General features: G+C 40.7%; 1 long non-coding RNA gene across 3 annotated transcripts; it reads left to right on the top strand.

The window, feature by feature from the left end:
- The first annotated feature begins 500 nt into the window (after positions 1-500).
- On the top strand, positions 501-11,478 carry LOC111926657 (uncharacterized). Of its 3 annotated transcripts, none has more exons than XR_015283711.1 (4): positions 501-601; positions 1,703-1,785; positions 8,206-8,253; positions 11,262-11,478. It is a non-coding gene; the product is annotated as an uncharacterized LOC111926657 (long non-coding RNA). The 3 variants fall into 3 exon arrangements; XR_002863092.2 differs by having other exon boundaries at positions 501-605; XR_002863091.2 differs by lacking the exon at positions 11,262-11,478 and adding an exon at positions 10,907-11,094 and having other exon boundaries at positions 501-605.
- The last annotated feature ends 11,327 nt before the right edge of the window (positions 11,479-22,805 follow it).

Below are 22,805 nucleotides of genomic sequence, written 5' to 3'. Positions count from 1 at the left end.
CAATTCTCAGCAGCTGATTTTGGAAATGTTGAATAGATAGAAACACTTATAAGCAGCTGAATTATATTTTTTTTACAACACAGAATACACAAGGACTGCCACAAGTGACAGTACAAGAGCATACCTAACCATTTTGTTCAGCAAAATACTCTTGATCTCTTTAGCACTCCCACTTCCCAGGACAGGTCCTCAAAGTCCTTGGAAACAAGGAAGACGGCACAGGAACTTAGCAGCACTCTTAGCAGCAGCACTTAGCTCACTGGTACGCTGTGACAGATCTGCACAGCAGCCTCATAGACAGAATATTCATTTCTGGAGCATGGAGGATCTCGGCGTGCTTTACAAACAACATTTAATTGCCATAATCCCCAGTAAAAGTATTATATCTAGTTCACCAGTAGATAAACTGACGCACACAGAGCTTAGGGGACTTGCCCAAGGTCACACTCTGAGTCAGTGGTGAGCTGGTGACAGAGACGTGACTCGGGGCAGACGGCAGGACCAGGGCTGATGCTGTGCCTGCCTGGCCCGGCCCCGCCGGCGAAGCCTCTCCGGGGTGAGGATCAGCAGCTGGACTGACAAACGAGTGCGAGAGGGGAGGGTAGGTAGGTATGACAGAAATGAGGTGTTTGATGGCTGGGCTTTTCTCCTATGCCACCTGCATCCCTTTATAATATCAGATCATTTACATTTTTAAAGAAAGTGTATTCTTTTTCATCATGGGCCACTGGCGGGCCTAGCGCTATCTTTTGTGTGGCACCCCTGCTAACAGAGGTGGCGGAGTATCAATCACAGCTTTCCCTGGGGTCATACCTTACTATGCTGGCTCTTGATCAGAAAGAAGCAGATGGTTATTTACAAACAAAATAATCAAGACCTCAAGAAGGTTGGTTTGCTTTTTTTTTTTTTTTCCCCAAACCCTCCTACAGTCGAGGCCAAAATAAGGTAGAGTTGCTTGTGTGCCCCCCTGCCAGCTTTCAAGGACATTGCTTGTCCTACCAGCACCTTTAAATGCGTTATTGGTAAAATTTGCCAGAGAAATGAGTGGCACCTGACAGAACAGAGTTGCCTTAGATTATTCAGCGTCTTTCATGAGGATCTGGCACTGAAACCACAGTGTGAATTACTGCTAGATTATTGTGCAGGAATATTGTTATCTGCCATACACTACATGTTTGCAATCAGTTCTTTACAAGCAACGCACAGGCTGCCTTTGAATCTTTTTCAGTAGTCATGGTCACCCTCCTTCTTTATTTAGTGTTAAGTGTTATTCATTTAGCAGTAAAAAATGAACAAAAGGGAAGAAAGCAGGTGCTCTAAGTTTACTCTACAGACATCTCTCAGGAAGACACACTTTATTTATTTATTTAATTTTTGTGGGACATAAAGGGGATTTATTGGAAGTGTTGGGGGAAAAATATGAAGCATATGTTCAACCAGTCTTTTCTGTAATCAATAAGGTTACTGAAGCAGAAAAAAACTATAATGAGTTGTCACAGAATTTGAATTCCCATTTACTTCCTTTTATATGTATTCAGGCAGAAAATCATCATGGAAAGTGAAAGTTGGGAAGCAAGGCCTGGCTGTGACTCTTGGGTTGGGTTTGCTTTGAATTTTTCAGGTAGCGTTTGACCAACTACTTGCAGAATGACAAAGGCAGGAGAGGTTATAGTCACCTAGGTAAAATTTCCTTGCATTTCAGGTGGAGAAATCCCCTGGTGAAGTGTGGCTGATCTTCCTTTTAGATGATGCTCAGCCACAATGGTACATCCACCTGGGCTCACTGTAAGTTCCTTACCCCTCTAAGTATTCAGCATTTCCAGCCAAGGGTCAAAGTGTCCCCAGCTTGAATGTAAAGGAAGGATGAGCCCAGCACATACCCTAAAGATGTTATTCCAAAAGTGTTGGGAGGAGATTTGACCATATAGTCCAAGCGCTTTCACTTCCCAACACATTTAGAATCTCTAAAAAGCATGGCTAAAGCGTGTTAAAAAGGGAGGCAAGAAAATCCTCTCCTCTCATCAAGGCATACTCCTGAGGATGTGAGGATCTATGTATTTAAGGCACACACTAGCTAAAATTGGGTCAGTCTCAAATATTTTTCTTCAGGAATCACCCAACAGGATATCACTTGCTCAGTCTTACCTAAATATTTTTCATGTGTTGCTTCTTACATATGTACCTGAATGTCCCTGTAGCTTCCAAAGATTCTAATTTTCCCTCACTGTTCATCTTTCAAATTTTTTTCTCGAATGTTCATGCGAAGTCTATGAGTTTTGATTTTAAAAAATCATGGTACTTCATGGGCTTGTAGCTCATGTGTTTCCTAGTCACTCTGACAGCCTGGTTGCCCTTTGGCTCCACAATTCACTAGTCCCATTGAGAAACTGCAGAATACCTTTTATTTATAAGAGTACGTTATATTTATGTGATAGAGAATGGATGCTGTGATCTCAGCACATCATAGTGTATATTGGGAAAGGTAGGCAAAAACCTGTCCCACATAAAAGAATAAGAAATGAAGGTATCTGAAGTCCAAACTGTAGTAGCCAATATGGTGGCTTTTAAAACACAGACTCCTGATAATTATCAGTTTAAAATTAAAAACTTTCTCTTGCATGTTTGCACATATGTAAAGACAAAATGTGAAAAAATCCAGAGTAGATAATTTTCATAAAGCATAAAAACTATTTGGTCATGCAAATAAATATATATGGAAACTTTGTGACCACGTCTAGACATTGATCAATTCTTTGCATTCTTTGAATGTTTCTGAAGCATTCTGAATAAATATCTCCACCAGCACATCATCTCTTGGTAATGGGGATTTAGATTTTAACCTAAAAGGTCAATCTAATGTTAAACTGAAGAAAATTTTCTGTGAATGGTTCTAGTCCTTCTCTCTTTCTCTCCTTGTTATTTTTTTTTTTTTTCCTTTTCATTCTACTTACCGGTTTTTATTTTTTTTTATTATTTATTTTTTTTTAATGCAGACAATCATGGAATTGAGACAGGGAAAATACAGCACATTGCCAAAATCACATAAATTTTAATGGCTTTCCTGTTCACTTAACCCCACATCAACAGTGCGACCTTGCTAGTCTGAACCATGAACCATCAGGGTGTGGAGGCCAAGAGCAGGGTGGATCTGGCTTTGCTCCAGTGTCTGTTGCAGAAAGGAAACTGTGGGGCATTTTGTGGGATATTTTTGAAAACACTGTGTCTTTTTCGAGACACTTGTGCCCTAATTACATGGAAGCTGGCAATAGATTTGGTAGCCAGTCAGCACCCACCTCCAACAAGACTGACAGACAATTAGCACTTCTGCAGTGCACATTACTCAAACTCTTTCTAATAATCTATGTTTCTTCAGCATAACCTAAATTTTTAGTCATCCTTTGTTTCCAGGATATTTATACACCTCAAAGTCCTTAATGACTTTGTTCTCCTAGGTAAGGAATTCTAATTACTGTTAACAGGAAGGAAATTTAAGAATGGAGAAAGACTTAAGGAAAGATTTTTTAAAGGTCTACTAGCACCACAAGACGCAAAGGCACATATCATTAGTCCAGAAAGGACAGAAGCAATGATGTTCTCTGACCCCTTGTACCATGCAGGCCACTTCTCCAAATCTGTGCATTTTAAATAGAGGAAATCTTTCAGAAAAACATTCCATCTTAATTTTAAAATTTCTACTGGTGTAGAAAGTGCCACAACCCTTGGCAATTTGTTCCAAAGGTTAATTACGTTCCTGCAGAAAAATGTGCACCTGATTTTTAATCTGAATTTGTCCCTATAAAACTTTGAGTCTTCAGAGCCTGCTATTTAACAGACTGAAGAGGCTTCATTTTAAAAATTGCATTCCCCATGGAGGCAATTAGTGTGGGATTATCTCACTCAACGTTAGCCATGCAGAAATGAAGCATCTTGTCTCACCCAGTGTTTGGGGATCCTTCTATAACCAATTGAGAGAAGCAGGTGCTACCTGATGGCAATCCATTGCAGCTATCCCAGTATAGGATTAGTTGCTCACTGGAGATGTCTAACTTCTCCACTGACTGAATAAGGGGACAAAGGAGTGAGTTTAAACACTATTCTTGTCATTTGCATGGAGAAAGTTGGGCAGAACAAATCTCATCATTCTGGACTGGGATCAGCTCACTTCATTGGTCTTCTGCTGTTTGGAGGAAAATAATTCCTAGAGCTCCTCATGATAAATCACCTCATGCAGTTCCTTACGTGCACTTCAGGGTGCTCTCCCAGCTCTTTGGCTTATCAACATCCCTCTAGACAATGGGAATTCACAGTGGGAATGCCAATATTAGTAGTAATATGAACCCATCCTCTCCAGCCATGTCACTCTCTTCTGAACATGCAATTATAACCCTTTTAGGTACCTTACTGCCCTGGAAGTCTTCTTTTCCTGATTATCCACCTGTAATGAGTTCAAAGTACTTTTAAAAGTCACGCCTATTATAGTAATGTCTGTAAGGCCAACTTTTGTTGTTTCTAGACAAAAAATATTAGATTCTGTCCAAAACATCTAGCTTATCAGCAACATATAAAATTTTAATAATGTCTACTCTCCTAGTGTTTGTGTGGTCTGTAAATGTAGTCTATATAATCTATATAATCTATAGATTATATGTCTGTGTGTTTTGTTTTTTGTTTTGTTTTTTTTTTTCAGGACATGTTTAGAAATGTTAAATAGCTTTGGATCCAGAACCATTCTCTGCAGGATTCCAGTGGTGACATACTTGCTCAATGCATATTCCCCATTTACAATTACATACTGAGATGTACCAATTATTTTTTTTTAATGCACTTGATGTTTGCTGCAATGATTTTGTAGCATTCTTCTTTATTAACCAAAATGTCAGGTGGTACCAAGTCAAATGCCTTACAGATATCTAAGTACATTACATCAGTGCCATTACCTTTCTCAACCAAGCTTGTAATCTCATAAAAATGATATCAAGCCAGTTTGACAAGATCTATTTTCCATAAACCCATGTTGAAAGGCATTAATTATATTACCTTCCTTTAATTCCTTATTAATCAAGTCTCATATCAGCTGTTCCTGTATTTTGCCTGGGATCGATGTCAGGTTGACAGGCCTATAATTACTCAAGTCATCCCGTTTAACCTTTATAAATGTTGGCTCTATATAAGCTTTCTTCCAGCCTTCTGGAACCTCCCCAGGGCACCAAGATTTGTTGAAAATCATCATTAATGGTTCACAGAGCTCCTTTGCTAGATCTTTCAAAATCCTCCTTTAGCGTCTGCAGCTTCTGCTGTGACCATACGTCATTCTTGTTGCAAAAAGGTCTGGGAGGTCCATGAGACACTTACTGCATCTTTCAGTACCCAAATACCTATGCAAGCCTGGCTGTCAGCAAGCTGCATAAAGAAAGGAAAACAGATAAATTAAAAAGAAACAAAAATACACATTTTTTCCCCACTCTCTGCCCCTGGGCACTTTAAATATCATTTCTTCACACGAGAACATATAAATTCATGAGAATGTTTGTCACATACCCTTGCCGGGAATAAAAGCATCTTATGATTCCACCTCAAACTCACTCAAAAAGTGGCCATCATTCCAAGGAATGTCACAAATTTCTCCTGAGAGGCATGACTAGTGCTGTAGCACAAGCCTGGTCTCACAGCCTCTGCTGCATTCAAACCCCTGATGTGCTGGACCTTTTGCTCTTTGAAGGTGCAGCTTTCCCTTTATCTGCTTCGTGGCACAGATGATATGTGTTCAGGCTCAGGATGTACCCCAGCTGATTATTTCAATTAATTTGTAAATACACAATACTGATAAATTCTACACGAAAGAGACCGGCATATATATATATATATATATATGCATGTGTGCATGTGTGTATAAAATCCTGCCTGGAAGAAAAGGGACTACCAGGAAATAAAAAAAAAAAAAAATTAAAAAAATCATGTGGAGTAAGTACCACTTTTAAAACGGAAATATTCCAACTACTGAATTGTAGGATGTTTCCAAAATGCTGACACATACAAACGGGACACTGAAACATTGTCAGCAGTGAATATTGCATTTCCCTGGTAAGAGAATTGATACTTTGGTGGTGTGATTCATATAAAAATGACATAGCAGAAATATATCCTGTTGTAATTTTTTACCATCCTTTTTTAAGTCTGCTTTTTCTGCTAAGAATTTGTTTTGTGGATATCCAGGCAGCCCGTCTTACAGACTGAAGATCAGGTATTTCTGTGTTCCCATTCTCTGTGAACTCATGGCCTCTGTGTGGCAGGCAGAAGGGGTGTTTTCAATTCTAAGTGTGCATGCCTAATTTAACTTTGCCGGTAATTTAGCTAAGTTGTGCACTGAGATTTTTTGTGAACAAGTAATAAAATGCATGGACAATTTTCCACATAAACATTTTCTGAGGTACTTGCATGCTATCTGAATTCTCTACATGTTCATTCTCACAGATGAAGCCCCGAAGTTTTTGTTTCTGTTGGTTTTGGTATTTTGTTCAGGTATCCTTGAGATTAGTTAATGAATTAATTATTTTCTAAATTGCCCTGTGCCAATACAGCTTGTAGGCAGGAAGCATGAAGGGAGGGTTGTCTGAAAAACTGAGTGAAATAAGCAGAACAAGTTCAGATGTGAGAGTGTATCTATACAAACATATATATACACAAACCTATATGTAGGTAAATCTATAAATATATATCTTTCTATGCATGTGCATGTGTAGAATATCAGTTGTTAATATTATTTCTGGATAAAGAAAATCACCCCAAATTTAGAAGGGTAAAACTAACAGAAAAAAATAACAACCTTTAAATGAATGAAATATTTAAAATTAAGTCTTACCAGGTGGAATATATTTTGAATTGTAAAGGTGTGTTAAATGAAAGAATTACTGTCAAAATATTGTATTATCAAAGAAAAAAACAACCAACCAAGCAATAAAGATGTATTTCTTAGCTGGTGTCACATATCTTGCTACCTCACTAAAATAGGTGCAACAGAAAGAATCATTACCAAGAATGGGAACCAAAGTGGTTTGATGCACAGGCCTCCTTCCTTCACTACTGCAGGTTACAGTTCACATGAAAATGAGCAGAAGAGAGTGACAATGCATATTCTAGGTGGGATAAATCTGAGACTCCTAGATAAACTAATGCAGTAAAATTAAAACTGGAACCACAAATACTTTAAATTTCATATATTTAACTTTTAGAACAGACTCTGTTGGAGGATGTTTCATGGAAAATTACTAGAAGATGGTTAAAAAGGCAGCAATGGGAATAGTGGTGACATGAGCTGAATTACCACTAGATACAAAAACCTATATAAATACCTAAATATTATAAATCAGGGATTTTTAACTTGGTATCCATATTTGTGTCCATCTTGGTGTCTCACTTTTATTCTAGGGCTACTTGTATCATTATTGGAGGCAAAATATCTAATTAGATAAACTGTGAGCTCATGGCATAAATTTCCATTGTTTATTCAGCACCACACTGCTAAAAGTGTACAGTCACTTCAGGTATACCCATTAGCCACACCAAAGCCATGCAGGGATAACACTCCCCTTATTGAAAGGGCATTGCTTCCAGTTGGGGCAACCAGCTCCAGGCAACAGCTCTACCTGAGAAACGTTTGGTTTCTTCTGTGCTGTTTACAAATTCATCAGTCACAAATAGAAGTTACCTTTTTGGAAGCTTTGTTTTGGCAATTCACAGTTGAGGAGCAAGTCAAAAATCATATATTTTAATACCTTTGTCACCAAGATTTCAAAAAATCTGCAGGGTTCTTGTTTGGATGCAAATCTCAATAGTTGCACCTCCTGTGATGCACATCAAAAAAACTTCTAAAATGTTTTCATTCTGGATGCTACTGTCAAGGCAAAACTTTCTTTCAACCTCTCCATTTCTTTTTGGGGAAGGCTCTGCTTCTTCTGCACAGAGGTCTTGGCCCCCACCGCTTGCACCTGCATTTTTGAATCCTAACAGGAAAATTGGAAGTTAGTGATGATTTTTTTTTCCAAGCCTGACAGGTTCTTGCTTTGCAGTAACTGCTGTGAAACCCCTGTGATATACTGACAAAGGTTGCCTTTTCCCACAAATGCCTCAGAATAATGAGATGTGACAAATTAAACTGCATTTGCCTTTTGTCTGCATAATCCTATTTTGAATTATTTTTTATTCTAGGTTTATTGTATTTTACAGCTCATTGGAAGACGCATGTTGGCAGCCCAGGTGAGTAAAGTTTTCCTCAGCTCCACAAACCCACTATTCACAGACTGCTGCCAAAAGGAGCTCATCCATATAGTCCCATACCTGCCCTCAGTGCAGTGGGGAGACAGGAACCAACAGATCACCACTGTAGTCTCATCCCAGCATGTCCTCCCTGGCAGGAGAATTAACAGCAGAAGTCTAAGACTGAGTCTGAGGAGCAAACTCCCACAAGGAGCTGTGCAGGACATTGTGCCAGAGCATCTGGGTGAGATCACCCAGCAGGGCACCCCACGAAGTCTTCCTGGGTGCACCTAGAAGGAGCTGGGAATCTCAGAGAAACCAGTGCTGTGGAGATTTAGTAAGACATGGGGGTCTCCACAAAACACCTCCTGACTCCAAAATCCTCACTTCTCTGGTTGTATACTCCTCCTCCCCAAGCAAACAAAATGCTGAAGAAAACTAGTTTCCTCCTCTGCTATTTTCCTTCTGTCCTTCAGGCTGGCACTGCTCAGCCTCCACATTCAGGCAGCGTGCGTTTCCTCTCGAGCACATTTAAGGAGCACAGACACGATCATTTAAGAGCACGCTTTACTTAGCTATCCTTAAGAACACAAAATAGACCCAGAAAAAAAAGACAGTGTCTGTATGCTCATTAAAACGCTTTCAGCCCAGGGCAAGGATTTGATCAAAAGGATTCCTGCCAATGGAAGGGCATGCTGGAGCCATTGTAAGAAGTTGTGTGCGAGCGTCTGCCTTCCTTTCCTTTTCTTTCTTGTGCCCTGTCCCTTCCACTGCCACCTCCAATCTCTTTTCTTCCAGCTGGGGGAACAGAAGAGATTTTACTTCCTTGATGACAATTGTGTCCTTTGAGCAGCCAAAGCAAAAGGCACTTTGAGTTCAAATGAGACTGTGACTTAAACCAATATTAGCCAAGACCAACACATGTTTATTGTAATATAAGTAACCTTCATTCTGATCAGCAGGTTTTCCTCACCCCACTGCAGTTTTACTCATTGCCTCTTTCATTCTTCCAAAATGAATAAATGAAATGGCTGCACATTTTTATTCACAGCAGTGGGTTTCAGAACTTCAAATCAGAGAGGCGTTTTGATTTTAGAAATAAACTCCAGAGGAAACAGTTTCAGCCAGAACTTTCATATATTTTTTTTACCAGTTTAAGGTAACATCAAAACTCACCTTTCCAAAAAAATGAAACCTCACAGCATTCTTTTAATCCAAATTAAATAAAGTGTCATCCCTGTGTCCTCTTCCTTCATATTTAGAGGGAAAGAAAACTATCCTGCCCATACTTTAATGGTTTTGTCTGCAAATCCTAAATGCTCTGCTGCTGCAAATTTCAAATGATCTTATACAGCCAAAGTCTCTTTGGTGTCAGCAGCTGCCCAGGTAGCAACACAACCACGAGAACGCTGCTGATCAGAACAATGAATGCCTGATCTACAGATGTCATATCAAGGTAGAAATCTTGATGAGCATTGTAGTGACATTACAAAGTGGATTACACATGCTGTATCTGGGTCAGAGAAGGAGTTATTTCAGTAAGGTCAACAAAGTACTTCTGGCCAAACTTATTTTTCAACATTTTGAGAGATAAGCTTTTGTTTGCTACTTCATGTTGCATCTAATAACAATGCTCTCTCTGTTCCCCTGTATCAGTCTGGAAGCAAAGTTAAAAGGAAGGCAAAACACTCCCATGCCTGGGGTCATGCAATTTCAGAGATGGGTTCCAGCTCCCTGCTCTACTTTCCTTCATGACTGGGGGCCCAGCTGCTGGTGCCCAGAGAAGCTTTTGAGCTACACGGTCAAAGTGTGTGTCCCTTGTGTCCCTCTCTCCATGCCTGCACTCTCCACACAGTGAGAGGATACAATTAGGACTTTCTCTAGGTGTGTTGGTGTTTGTCAAAAAAATAAATATAGCAAGGCTGTAAGGTCCTCAGATGCTGCAGCCCACGGATAGAATAAGTACCAGGACACCTTTTTTTGGATGTGTGGGTCCCTACATGGCAAAGCGGTCACTGTTCAGCACATAACACACCTCACCTTAACCATCTTTCCCAGAGATGGACAACAGGCCAAAGGCTAAGGTACCATTCCTGAATGGCAGACAGGAATGAAGTTGCCCCACCCAGGGAATGTGACATTTTAAAGCTGTTGGTTTACAGTACTGTCAGTGGGAGAACGCCATAGTTGTGAGATTTTTTTATTTTTGGGGTGCCTTTTCTTGTCTTAATTTTGAAATGGATTTTTTAAAATTTTATTATTTTTTTAGTCCTTATCCAACTCAAAATCTCAGTATGCAACCTGGGGATGCACGAGCAATCACATCAGATAATCCACTGGACCTCCTTCCACCATTAAGGCTTAGAAACTTTTCCCAGTTTCAAGTTTTGAAAGAAAACTAGTTTAATGCTCAAGTATTACTCAGAGCGAACTCAGATATATTGACTTTTGGTCAGGTCCTTTCTACCACAATAGCCTACCTAAAACTGCAGAGGCAGATCTTAAACCGAAGCATTGATGTCACCTCTGAACAGCTCAAACCTAAAAGAAGATATGTGCCTATATATATATATATATCAGGAGATAAAAAATGTTCCAGTTATCTGACCTAATTATAAACATAATCCAATTGTCTTGTTTCTATTTTTCTAAGGAAAAAAAAAAAGAGCTATTTCTACTCACTTGAAGAAGTGGCAGTCCTAATACCAAAAATCTGCACATTTCTGTAAGAGTCAAAAATGGAAACCAGATCTGTAACTGAAAGCTGTAATTATCAAGGCTAACCTTTCCTGACTGAGAAATGCAGAATTAAAAAAAATAAAAATTCAATTTAAGAAAAAACATTCAAAAGCTTAAATAATTGAAAGCAAGCAAAATTTTGGTTTTTGTTTTTTTTTTTTCCCAGTTGCTATCCTGCGGGTCAAAAAACCTGTGAAATCCTATTGGGGTAGCAAGAAGCCTATGCTGTTGTATTTATTTCTCCACAATGACAGTATACTTTATTCCAGAACACTGGTACATGTGTCAGACACATCTGGCTCAACAAGAATATGATCCAACACCCAAGGAGCACAACTAAGATTATCCCATTGACTTCTGTAGGCATTCATCCAAGCCACTACCCTCTTGGTGCTGCATTACTCCCCTTAATGGACAATTCTGAGCTCACATCTGTGTTCTAAAACATTGCTGGTGGTACATAAAGAATGAGTTTGTTTGCTTTTATTATGGTGTATGGTTCACATTCTATCAATATAATCCAAGGTTTAAGTTTGATGTTAAATAATCGACCTGTTTAAGAAGGGAATGTTTTAATAAAGCTTTGCCACATATATAAATAACAGGCACAATTTGTTTCCATTAGGAAGATAAGCTTTCTTCAAAGCAGTTCACTGTTTAAGGCTTTAAATTTTGCCAGCACTTGCACAAGGTTGCAACAAACCTTGACTTATTTACAGAGGGATGTTTAGGGGAGATAAAGCCACTTAATGATCCACTAGTTCTTGCTAAACACATTTTCCTTCCATGCCCTCTCTGAAAGTAGGAAGGATAGCACCATTCTTTGGCATATTCTTAAAATACTCAAACTAAAGGTTTTACAGAACAGTTAAGCAAATGGGGCTATGGCTTCTCCGACTAAAATAATCCTCTAAGCACTTAGGGTTAAAAACAACAAAAAAAGTCCTTAGGCATTTATTTGAAAATAATTTTATAGCAAGAATAGAAAAGGGGACAACAATAGCATAAACAAACCAAAAGTTTGATTTGCTCTGGTGCCTCATTCAAGACCAGGTGGTTTCTGTGACAGAAACTGTCAACTTCCAGTTTTTTGAACTTTTGTCAGATTTGCAGCAACAACAGCAAACAACTGCCCCAAATGCCCCAAGCATTGAGGAAAAAATATTCCCATCAACAGAAATATTTGACCTCTGCTTGCCTGAGTGCATTCCAGCTTCTCTATGTTTGTTCATAAGGACTCTGCTTGAGTGGACATCAGCTCGCAGCAAGGACTGACTTAGTAAAACCAATATGTTGCCATAGGGACCCTGATGTATTTATCAGAATTTCCCCTTCCTTTGTGTTCAGTTTTGACTTGAATAGGATAAGAGTGGTTTGGTTGTTGTTTTTTTTTTTCTTTTAACAAAGAAAGAAAAACAAATAAAAACAAACAAAAACCCACAAGAAATACATAATCTAAACCAACCTAACAAACCAAATCAAACCCAACCAAAAACACCCCAGTGTTCATTTGTTATCATTGCATTTGGTACAGGTGCCATGCTGCCCAGCCATACTCCTCTCTTCTCACCTTAGAAATGTGCAACTACAGGTTGTCTACTGAGGCACGTTACAGGTCCTTGAAAGTCAATGCAAAGTGTCCATGTGCCTCTGCTGAGGACAACACTGCTGCCCAGGAAGCAAGAGAGGAGTCTCCCTTCATCTCTCTCATTTCTTTGTCTCCTCTCCCTGCGGGATTAGAGGTGGAAATCTCCTACACAGACACTTTGGGGGTAAAATACCAACATTGGCATTGACTACTCCAACTCTACAGGGGAACTCGAAGTTAAGAAGTGAGGGAGAGTTTTAACTTGGCGTAATTTCAGCACTGTGTGTGACTGGTGGTGACTGCAGCAGGTGAGGCATGGTTATGAACACAAGGGATTTTGTAACTCTATTAACTCTGCAAGGAAGGTGCTGAGCACCTGGAGCATTAGTCATCACACATCTTACTCTAGATTCCTCCCTCCAGCTACTGCCTTGGCCATTTCTCCAGGGAAAAGCATCTCTCTCCCTATGTGAAGTGAAGCTGACCAGGATGAGCCCTTTTTTCCCCTCTGGGCTGCTGGCAATGAAAGCAAAGCAATCAGCAGGGTCTGTTTGCAGACACGGCTTGAGAAAATCCCCCTCTCCCCCTCCCACAGGTTCTGCACACACAAGTGCCGCATGGGAAACAACAAACACAGTCATTTCCTCCGTGCTGCCAGCTGCTGAGGGTTTGCATAAGAAGAACCCTTGGACTTCAGATTATTTCTTAAAACACCTCTCGCCCCAAATCTTTCAGCAAACAAATGCTGGACTGGTGCCAGTGAGGCCAGTTGAATCCTGTTTCCTGGTATGCTCTGCCACCTTCACCTAAGTATTGATCACAAAAGAAGAATCTAAACCTGAGTGTCATCTAAAAACTTCAGTTATGGATCAGGGCCCATGTGACACTACAGGGCTGAGTGACAAAGGAGAAAGCCTTTGCCCCTAGAAAACAGACAGTCAACAAGTCAGTCAGGAAATAACCTGTGTGGGAGAAAGGAAAACAGGTGGTATGAGCCAATAATGAAAAGCACAGATTTAGCAAAAGGCTTCAGCCTCATAAAGAAGATTGCCATTTTGTTGTGACCCCTGCTCCTGAATCAGAAGGTGAAAGCACTGTGATCAGCATAACTTCTGATGTTCTTGAGCATTTTGTCTTGTCTCTCATTTTTTCTGGCCTAAACCTGTTTCCTCAAGCCTTCCATTGCCCTCCTCAGGGAAACATATGCTTGGAGAGACCTGGCATTGGCTTTCACTGCTCTGAGTAATTCCTATGCTTTAGTATACAATAGCTGTTATCCCTGAGATCACCATCATGTTTGAAGCCTGCTGCCTCATCTCTTCACACCCAAGTAGAACATGTCCTCAGGCAGGTGGGAGGATGCCAGCATGTCCTGCTTCTGTGCCCACATGCAAACCTCTCCCCAGTGTTTGCTGTAGCATTTCCACAATGTGGAGCAGAAAGAACCAAAATGAAGACCACAGGAGGTAGGATGGAGTCGACCAACAGGTCACCTCCTGGTCCTGTTGGCTGGCTCTTGCTGGGAAGACCAGTCCAGGTCTATTAGGACTGTTGGAGACTATATGGGACTATTGGAGAGCACTAGAGAGTTTCAAACAAAAAAAAAACAACCACAAACCTGAGTTTCTGCAGCTGATGGAATCACTCTGGTCCCTCTGCACACAGCACTCTACCAGAAACCTTTATTTCTTGCCTTATTCTGTAGCCCACATAAGCTTTCTTCTTTCTTGTTTTCACTTCCTGGGAAGTTTGATGTTGGGGTTGAGTAGTTTTAGGCATCATGCTCATCTAGTTTGGCCTACAAATGTGTGTCTCCTCTTTGTCACCACTTTATCCCTATTTGAACGCATTTTCCATTTCTTGCTTCCACAAAAATATTTTGTATAGTAAATTGCCAAATGTGCATCACTTACCTTAACAGGAAAGGAATATCTTGCTTTAGCCCTAATTATAAGGAAGGTACTCTTTGGAAAATATGTTTTGACATGGGGCAAGCTCACAGCTTTCCCATTTTATTTATTATTTGTTTTTCTTCCTCCTCAACCCCCAGCATCACAACACCAGGAAGTCATTTTCTGTAATCATCCTTCTCTTTTGGAGCTTCATCACAGATTTCTTCATCTTTGCTTCCTTCTAAAAAAATCTATCAGTGTTAATATCAAAATTTTAATATTATCTCAAGCTGACCATGGGTTTATACTCCTCAACAGAAAACAGCTTGCCAGGAACAAAATAAATGAAAATGAATTATGAAGACATACAAATATGGGCTTCCATGATGAAAACTCTCTGCCAGGCTCCTGCAGTCTGTGGGTATTGCCTCAGGACTGTGTTCTTGGTCTCTTAAAATAAACTCCATTTCTAGATTTTACAGTCATTTTTTACTTTGGGTTCTGGTCTCTGCCTCATTGCTGATCTCTTCCTACCTCCCCATCTCTTCATATAAGTGGAAATAGTAGGTGAAATTCAGCGCACAAGTAGAGACAGGGACACGTGCAAATACACAGGCTGAGTTGTCCCCTGATATTCAGCCATCGGATTCTGTTGGTGAGCTAGGACAAATACATCAGAACAAAGGCTATTTACAAAATATTCACACCAAAGTTGCAGATGCTAATCTTTGTGACCACACATGCTGCTGAAGGCTGATGAGAACTAAACATGTATTCCAAAGCATGAGAGAGTACCCTAAATATAACTCCTCTGACAACATTATACATGATGTGTCTTTCAGTACTCATAGAAAAGGGCAGCTGCTGAAGCCAGTACTGCTTATGTGTAAAGAAACTTTCCATGCTGTATTTTCTGATTCTCTTATTCTGTTATTTCTTGTGAATTTGGGAAATAGCCTTCAACTTGATTTCTAGATTAGGAATCACTAAGGTGAGTAGTGTTTTATTTGTGTAGACCAAGATACATCATCAGCCACTTGTTCATTTTCAAAATCCATGGGACACCCTTGGCAGTACTTGCTCAGAAAACAATGAAAAATTTCACATTTTTTATTCATATGTCTTAGGATACTTTCTCATTTGCTAGATGTTCCTTCATGTTGATCAATGAGTGACCAAAGGGAACAAAATTTCAAGCAAATGGTTTCTTACCAGAATTCACCAGAAAACATTCAATTGAATGATCTAGCTGGAGCAATGCCTTTCATCAACACTGACACTCTATTGATAGGTACTGAAACAGATTTCAAGGGAAGAGCCCAGACAGCCAGAAGCCCAGTGAATACAGCAATAATAAGGAGGTAGGAGACAGTCTGAGTCCCTGCTTTGCCTAATGTAATCAGGGACTTGTTGCTCTGACATTGCAGGCTGAGTGTAAGCTTCATCTGGCCCCTTATAGATGCCTCCAATACAGGCTTCTACATCTGAGCTCATCATCCCTACTGCCTTATGACTGCTGGAGGGATGCAGGGATTTTTAGTACACGTTACTCAAGCCCTGAGTATGACTGCTGCTCTCCATCAGCTGTAAGTGGAGCCAGAGGGAGTGAATCAGAGGGAGGGAGGGCTCAACCCTGCACATCCTGCAGCTGAGGAAGAACCTGCCCTGGACCCTCAGTCAACTCCACAGAATTAAACTGCTTGAGCAGGAAAGGTAGATGGGCTCATCCTATCTCTTACACCTCTTACAGGTGCGGCCACCTATCTGGGTCAGTGGCTGCCTTTTCCAGGTGCTTCCTGCTGCCACACTCCCAACATCTGCCCTTCTCTGCTGTGTGCAGACCACTTGCACAACACATTGCAAGTTTTGCAGGCAATGCCTTCTCCTGGTCTGCCCTTCTGCTTGCTTTAACCAGAGGTGAGTGATGTACTTTACACTTGACAGTTCATCCTCTAGAAAGTCCACCCAGGTTGTGCTAGTATTTTAGTTACCACCTCATTTTTCATGCTGTGATTATATATATTAATTCCCACAGTTCCCTAGAAGGCTTCCTGGCAATCAGGTACTGCCAAATAACTTCCTTTAACTGACAAATAGTTTATACTTTTCCATACTAGGGCCTTGTCATATCACCCGTGGTATTTATTGGGGTTTAAAACTTTCCAAGGAAGGTATTTTTTCCCTCATCTACTGCTGCTAAAAGAGAAGAAACCACTTATCACATTCTTAATGCCATTGTTTCCTTGCCTGATTAAATCCTTCTTCATTCTTGCCTTTTGGAATAAGAATTTGTTTTCTTCAGTGCTTCTACTTTTGCTACAGAGGCACTTATTTCTTCATAATGCTCATGCCATAGGCAATAAAAGACTAGGTTTAAGAACTGGAGTGCCAACAGATATACTGATATACCTGAGAGGACCAAGGTGTAAAAGTATTAATATAGCTGCCAGGGACAGCCAGATAGCCACAAAATTTACAGCAATGTCAGGGCTGTTCTAAAATATGCAGGTGTTCCTGACCCCCACTGAACTCTCCATTAGCCAAGGATCATTGCAACTATTAGCCTCTGCTGCCGTATTCCCTCACTAGGATGAACTAGGATGAATTTCAATTACTGCTCCATTCCCTTCCCTTCCAGCTTTATAGCCTCTTTCAAGAAATATCCCCTATCACATTTCCAACACATTACAATATTCCAGTCAATTTTCATTAGCACAACTTTCATTTGGTTGAATTTCTTCCTGTGTCTCACGTGTTTGTGTTGCCTCTTCTTGAGCATTTTTTTTCCTGGTGATAGACCGTGTCACTGGATCTTAACTACTCCCCAACTTCAACTTAATTGATCGAACTTGGCACATTTCCTAGAATTAAGACTGTGTAGGCTCAGGCTACACAAGCTTGGCTGTTCAGCTGGCCATGTGAGATGGCAATCTTGCATTACTTCTGGAAACTCATTCCCCCGCTTCACTTCTGCATCGTTGCTGTCCCAATCAATAGCCGAGTAATTAAAATCCCTCATGATCAATGTTCTAGCTGTTTTACAGACTTCTCTTATCTGTAAAAACATTTCCCAACCTACTTTCTTTGCTTGCCCTGGGGGTCTGTAGCAACATCCAGGAATAGCATGACTGCATTCATTGTCCTTCCTCAGCTTCTGCCCAAACAGTCTCTGCTCTGACAGACAAAACATTTGTAGTGTTTCCTGCTCTGGACATGGATATATGCTGCTGTCTCTGCTGTGATTGAAGAACACAGCCTGGCCCCTTAATAAACTTTGCATCTCCCTACTCTGTTTTCAGTCCATTCTAGCTCACACATTCCAGGAATATCACACTTAGCCTTGGAAATGCATGTTTTCAATTGCTGACATTAATATGCTCACGGCATTTGTATAGAAGCTATTTTCTCCTCCCACCTTTGCTTTACATTCTCATTATCTCCTACAACGACAACCAGCGGATACATTACTGAGAGATCCATGCATTCCCTCCTTTAAATTCTTCTCCTCCCACACCACTAATCTAAAAAAATGGCTAGATCATTTCCTTATTAGTGGACAATCTGTTTGCTCCCATAGGGTGTAGAATAATGCAGACCATCTCTCCTTTGCCATTTTGCTTTCCCTGTTTTGTTGTTTACAACATGCCAAAGTCTCACATTCCTCCTTCTCTTGATCCTCCCCCCACCATCAATCTAATCTATTACTTTTACTGTGCTAAAATGAGCCACTTTCATACAAGAAAATACCATTATGCTGCTTTCTTCTTCCACGTGCTAACAGGGGTGTGTAAGACTTTCTTTTTACAAGTACCTTCCCTCTACATAATTTATAAAAATCACCATCCATTATGCTAGACTTGTTTTAAAGCTCTTTTATCTGCTGTAACCCACTGACTAAAAAATCCCTATCCCTTCTCCTGGAAGCGTTTAAGTTGTGTGAGGATTTGGTGTTTTAAACAACTGTCTGCAACATCAACTCTGCCATCAACACTTCTCTGATCTAATTGTGCTGCACATTTTCCCATGCCCATTTCATAATTTTGTGAGACCCTGTCTTCTGAATCATTAAAACTCTGGGAAATGTTCTAGGCACTGGCACAAGCTCCCCTCTCTTTATTACACTTCTTCCCTCCTTTACTACCACTTTTCAGTTACCCAGCCACTGTCCTTTATATCCTCCTGCTTCTGCTGGAACAGGGCTGCTTCTCCAGCACAAGGCTGTGCTTCCAATGCACTCATCCTGCAACTTGCTCACAGCTGGTTCTCCTCCTCCTCTGTCACTCCTTCAGAGTATGAAACCAGCCATCTGTCATCAGTGAACCTCTCATATTCATTGATCTTCCCCAGCACATCAACCTGTCTTTCTAATTCCACTCTCCAGTTTCTTAGTGCCACAGCAACTGGCTGTGCATGTACATATGCACATGTGTGCACACACAGGGTATTGTTCTGTCTTTGACAGTCCCCATGTTCAAAACAGCAGATGAAAAAAATGAAAAAAAGATTTTTTAGCTTGAAACCGGGGCAAGGAGAGGATGACTGCAATTCAGTCACAGACAGCAATAGACAAATTGCACATTATTTCATGAAACAGCAAAGAAAGAACTCAAAAATAACATGGAGCATCCCTGATTCTTGAGGAGCCGCATTTATGAGGAGTGGTGCCCATCCAAGCACTACAGCTCCTAGGGAAGGTGCTGTGATAACTTACAGAGCTTCTTTTCCCCTCTAGCATGCAGTGCAGTGCAGGGTGGGGTACAGAAACAGAGCTGTGCACTCCCCTTTCTCTCTCTGACCAGTAGGGATCCAATCTCATTGGACACCACCCTCAAATCTTCTTCTTACTCTACCTGTGTTCCATTCTCTCACCCTTGGAATGAGGGCTCTTGTGCTGTGTTTGTACAGAGTCAGCTCAGTGGCCCTGCCTCATGGCTAGTGCTGGTAGCCAAAATGGAATGAGAAACAACACAAACAACAGTAATAGCTCTAATATCAAGTCACTTTGAGGTCAGTCCTTCCACAATATAAGTAAAGCCAGAAGGAGCTACTATTCTTATATGGTTTACAGGGTTGGGGTTTTTTGGACCTCTTTTAATAGCTAAGCTTAGGTCCAAATTGTACTTGTGCCACTCACTCAACCCCAGATTGTTCAACAGAGAAAATCAGACTGGCTGAAAGTAACATCCAGGCTTTCTGGTTTCTTGGATCTACTTCTCTTAAAGGGTGAAATGAAGTCCTCTGTTTTATCCATATAGTCCTGCTGAAATCAATCAGACCCTAGGATGACAGTGACTTCTGTTCTCCCATGGCACAAAGATGTTTATGTTTTCAAAACAAGAAAAATCTAAGAAAATGTGATTCATCCTTTTTCACTTCTACTAAATCATACTGCAGTCTTGGGATTTCCCTGCATCTGATGACATCAGATTTAAACCTACAGAGACAATTCATCTCACATCAAACATCATTGGCCTGCTTGTAATTGTTGCAAAGTTCTTCTGTGTCAGCCTGCCTGCTGCATATGAACATTGTATTCCTCTGCAAAAAATCACTGACATTTTTGGTAGAGAATGTTTACTGCATATGAGCAGAGGCTGATTGTTTTCTAAACCTTGAGTATCTTGGGTATTTTTTTCTTAAAATGTTAAAACTGATTAAAACATATGATCAGTTTATTAAATTCCATCATTATGGTAAGACACCTTTGCTGTTGTATAATGGAAAGAAGAGGCATCTTGTATACTCAATAAAATCAAAGCCCTTGTTTTGCACATCTATGCCTTATCTGACTTTTCCTTGAACCTTGGCCTTAACTGGTACCTGTGATCTTGTTAATTCACCTATAGAAATTAGAAAAAAACCAATTTGCCTATGGGTGTTTCTTTCTATATAATCCAATTTATTTACCAGTTATACCCAGAAATTCTTGTTTCTATGAGAAATTTTGAAGATTAGGAACTTCCCTATTGAAGAATTCAAGCCTGTCTCTCAGCAAGGGCTTTGGTAAAACTTCTCTCGGATTTCTTCCATGACACCTCACCCTGTTTCTCCTACCTCCCACCATCTGCTCAGCACCCAGATCCCACATTTGCAATGAAAAAATGCTTTGGCCTGCCCAAATTCAAGTTGATTGGCTTCCCCTGAAGCCTAATTCCTTAGGTGAAGTCTTTGACTGTCTTTATCTTTCTTCACAAGGAAAAGCTCCTCCTTGCAACACCAGTGATATGTGGCTGCAAACCCATTTGCCTTAATGAGGTCAGCAACTGCCTGCAGATGACAGACAACTTGATTGCAGCCATTAGCACATTCCAACATGACAAACACATATTTTTAGTGAATATTTTAGCAAAAGGTGCTGGACTAACATTTCTGTAAAGTGAGGTTCTCTCTTGACCTAGAAGGCCACTCTCACACATGCATTTTTCTCACTTCCCCCTTGTCACCTGCTCATGCATTTGGCAGTCACAGTGGCCAGTTTCAGGCAGCCTGATTTCAGCTGCTTGTCTTTGTGCTTCCATACCTGCCTCTGCTGGCAGGCACAGGTTGCCTTTTGAGCTGGGTCAAGGATCTGATCTGGATGAAAAGTAATAGAAAAAGTCAAAGATAGCTTTCAAGAAAATAATTTTTCTGAGCTTGCTTGACTTGAGAGCCATGGGCAATGGATGAGGGCTTCATGCTTCCATGACTGTGGTCTTAGATGAGGCCCTGTGGAAGTTTTAACTAGTCTAGTTAAAACTAGTTAACTGCCACATTCCACTACAGCTGTCCCTTCTTCCTATGTTGTGGATATGACTAAAGACAGTGTCACACATCCAGTAAGAAGCTGAGATTTCCCATTTATTCTTAGAACATTCTGAAAGCTGGATTTGTTTTAAGAGTAAACTTAAAAATTACAATTTTTTCCTCCCCATCCAGTTTCTTTCAATAAAACTTGTTTCCAAATTTCTCTTCTCATATTGAAGACTTTCTACAGAGTTTCTAGCTGAGAAAAATCTGATGTAATTTTAGCTCCTTCTGTAACTCTGAGGAATGTGTTCATTTAACTTGACTGACAAAGATTGCCCATGCTTGCAGATGCTGTACTCAAGCAGTAAGGAACTCTTGCAACAAAATACAAATGGGACAACCCAAAAAATGAGAAGACAGAATATCAAAAACTCCATCATGACCAAGATTATTAGGGAGGTTTTAAGCAAGGACTTTACACAAAGTCATGATGTATAACACTCACAGAAACATCACCTGTGTCCCCACTTAGTCTTTCCAGCTTGGATATGTTGAACTGCCCCAGTCAAAACAAAACAAGGGTCCTAAAACCCTTCTGACCAGTTAGAGAAAACTTTCCACAGTTCTTCTTAGGCCTATATTGGATTTTATGTTGGGATGAACTGCAGGTGCCTAATTAATTTGTCTAATGTAGGCAGCACATGCCAGTGGAGTTGCAAGGTTACTCCAGTTGGTGGCCACTGCTCTAGAAGCTCTAGAAGGCTTTGGTCTCTCGTTACCATGCCAGCTGACTCCAAGAAAATATATCAAATATACATGGGTGTCCCAATTGGCAGAACAAGACTGGGTTTAAGCAACTGAATTTCTCCCCTGTGTTTAAATACCTGTTGAAGTACAATGTAACTGTGGGGGACAGACCTCTTTCACCTTTGTCTCCAGGCTCAGACATGTGCTGTGGCAATGGGCACACACAGAAAACCACAGGGAGATGTGCTGTAATAGGTCATGCCAAAGACTCTTTCACAAAGCCACAGCCAAGTAAAAATGGCTGAGGTTTGGGAACTGATTCTTTTCTGTAGTTGCAATTCACTCCCTTCCTCAAAGCTGAGCATGCCAGAAATTGAGACAGCTCTCATACCCTGAATACTTGCTTGGCTCAGGCCCGGCCATCACAGAGTGAAATAGGGCCTTCTGCTAAGCGGGGTCAAGACTATCTCTGCACTGCCCTCGCTTCTCAGTGAGTCTCTCCAGGGATTGTCCTCACTTTCTGTCACACTGAAGCAAGGATGAGCAAGGATGATGTCTGTCTTCAAGCACAGAACTGATGCCTCAGGGACACAGGGTCTCCCAGTCTGCTGTTTCCGCTCTTCAGCAGCAAGGTGCAGCCTTACAGCTCCCCGAAGTCTGGTGCATCACCTGATGCATGGACATAGGCTTCAGTGGAGTGCTCTCTACTAAGGAGCAATAGCAGCATTACAGCTCCTCAATTCTATCTTCCCACACACTTCTGCTTCCCTGCACGCTACAGGAAAGCTTACCTTTCATCATTCCCAGTTGTTCCTCTACCTCTCTTTCCCTTCAAAGCCAGACACACAGCCGAGCTCCTT

The sequence above is a fragment of the Cyanistes caeruleus genome, chromosome 2, assembly GCF_971803275.1.
Source record: "Cyanistes caeruleus chromosome 2, bCyaCae1.hap1.1, whole genome shotgun sequence".
Lineage (NCBI taxonomy): Eukaryota > Metazoa > Chordata > Aves > Passeriformes > Paridae > Cyanistes > Cyanistes caeruleus.
This window is presented reverse-complemented; position numbering and strand designations above follow the sequence as displayed.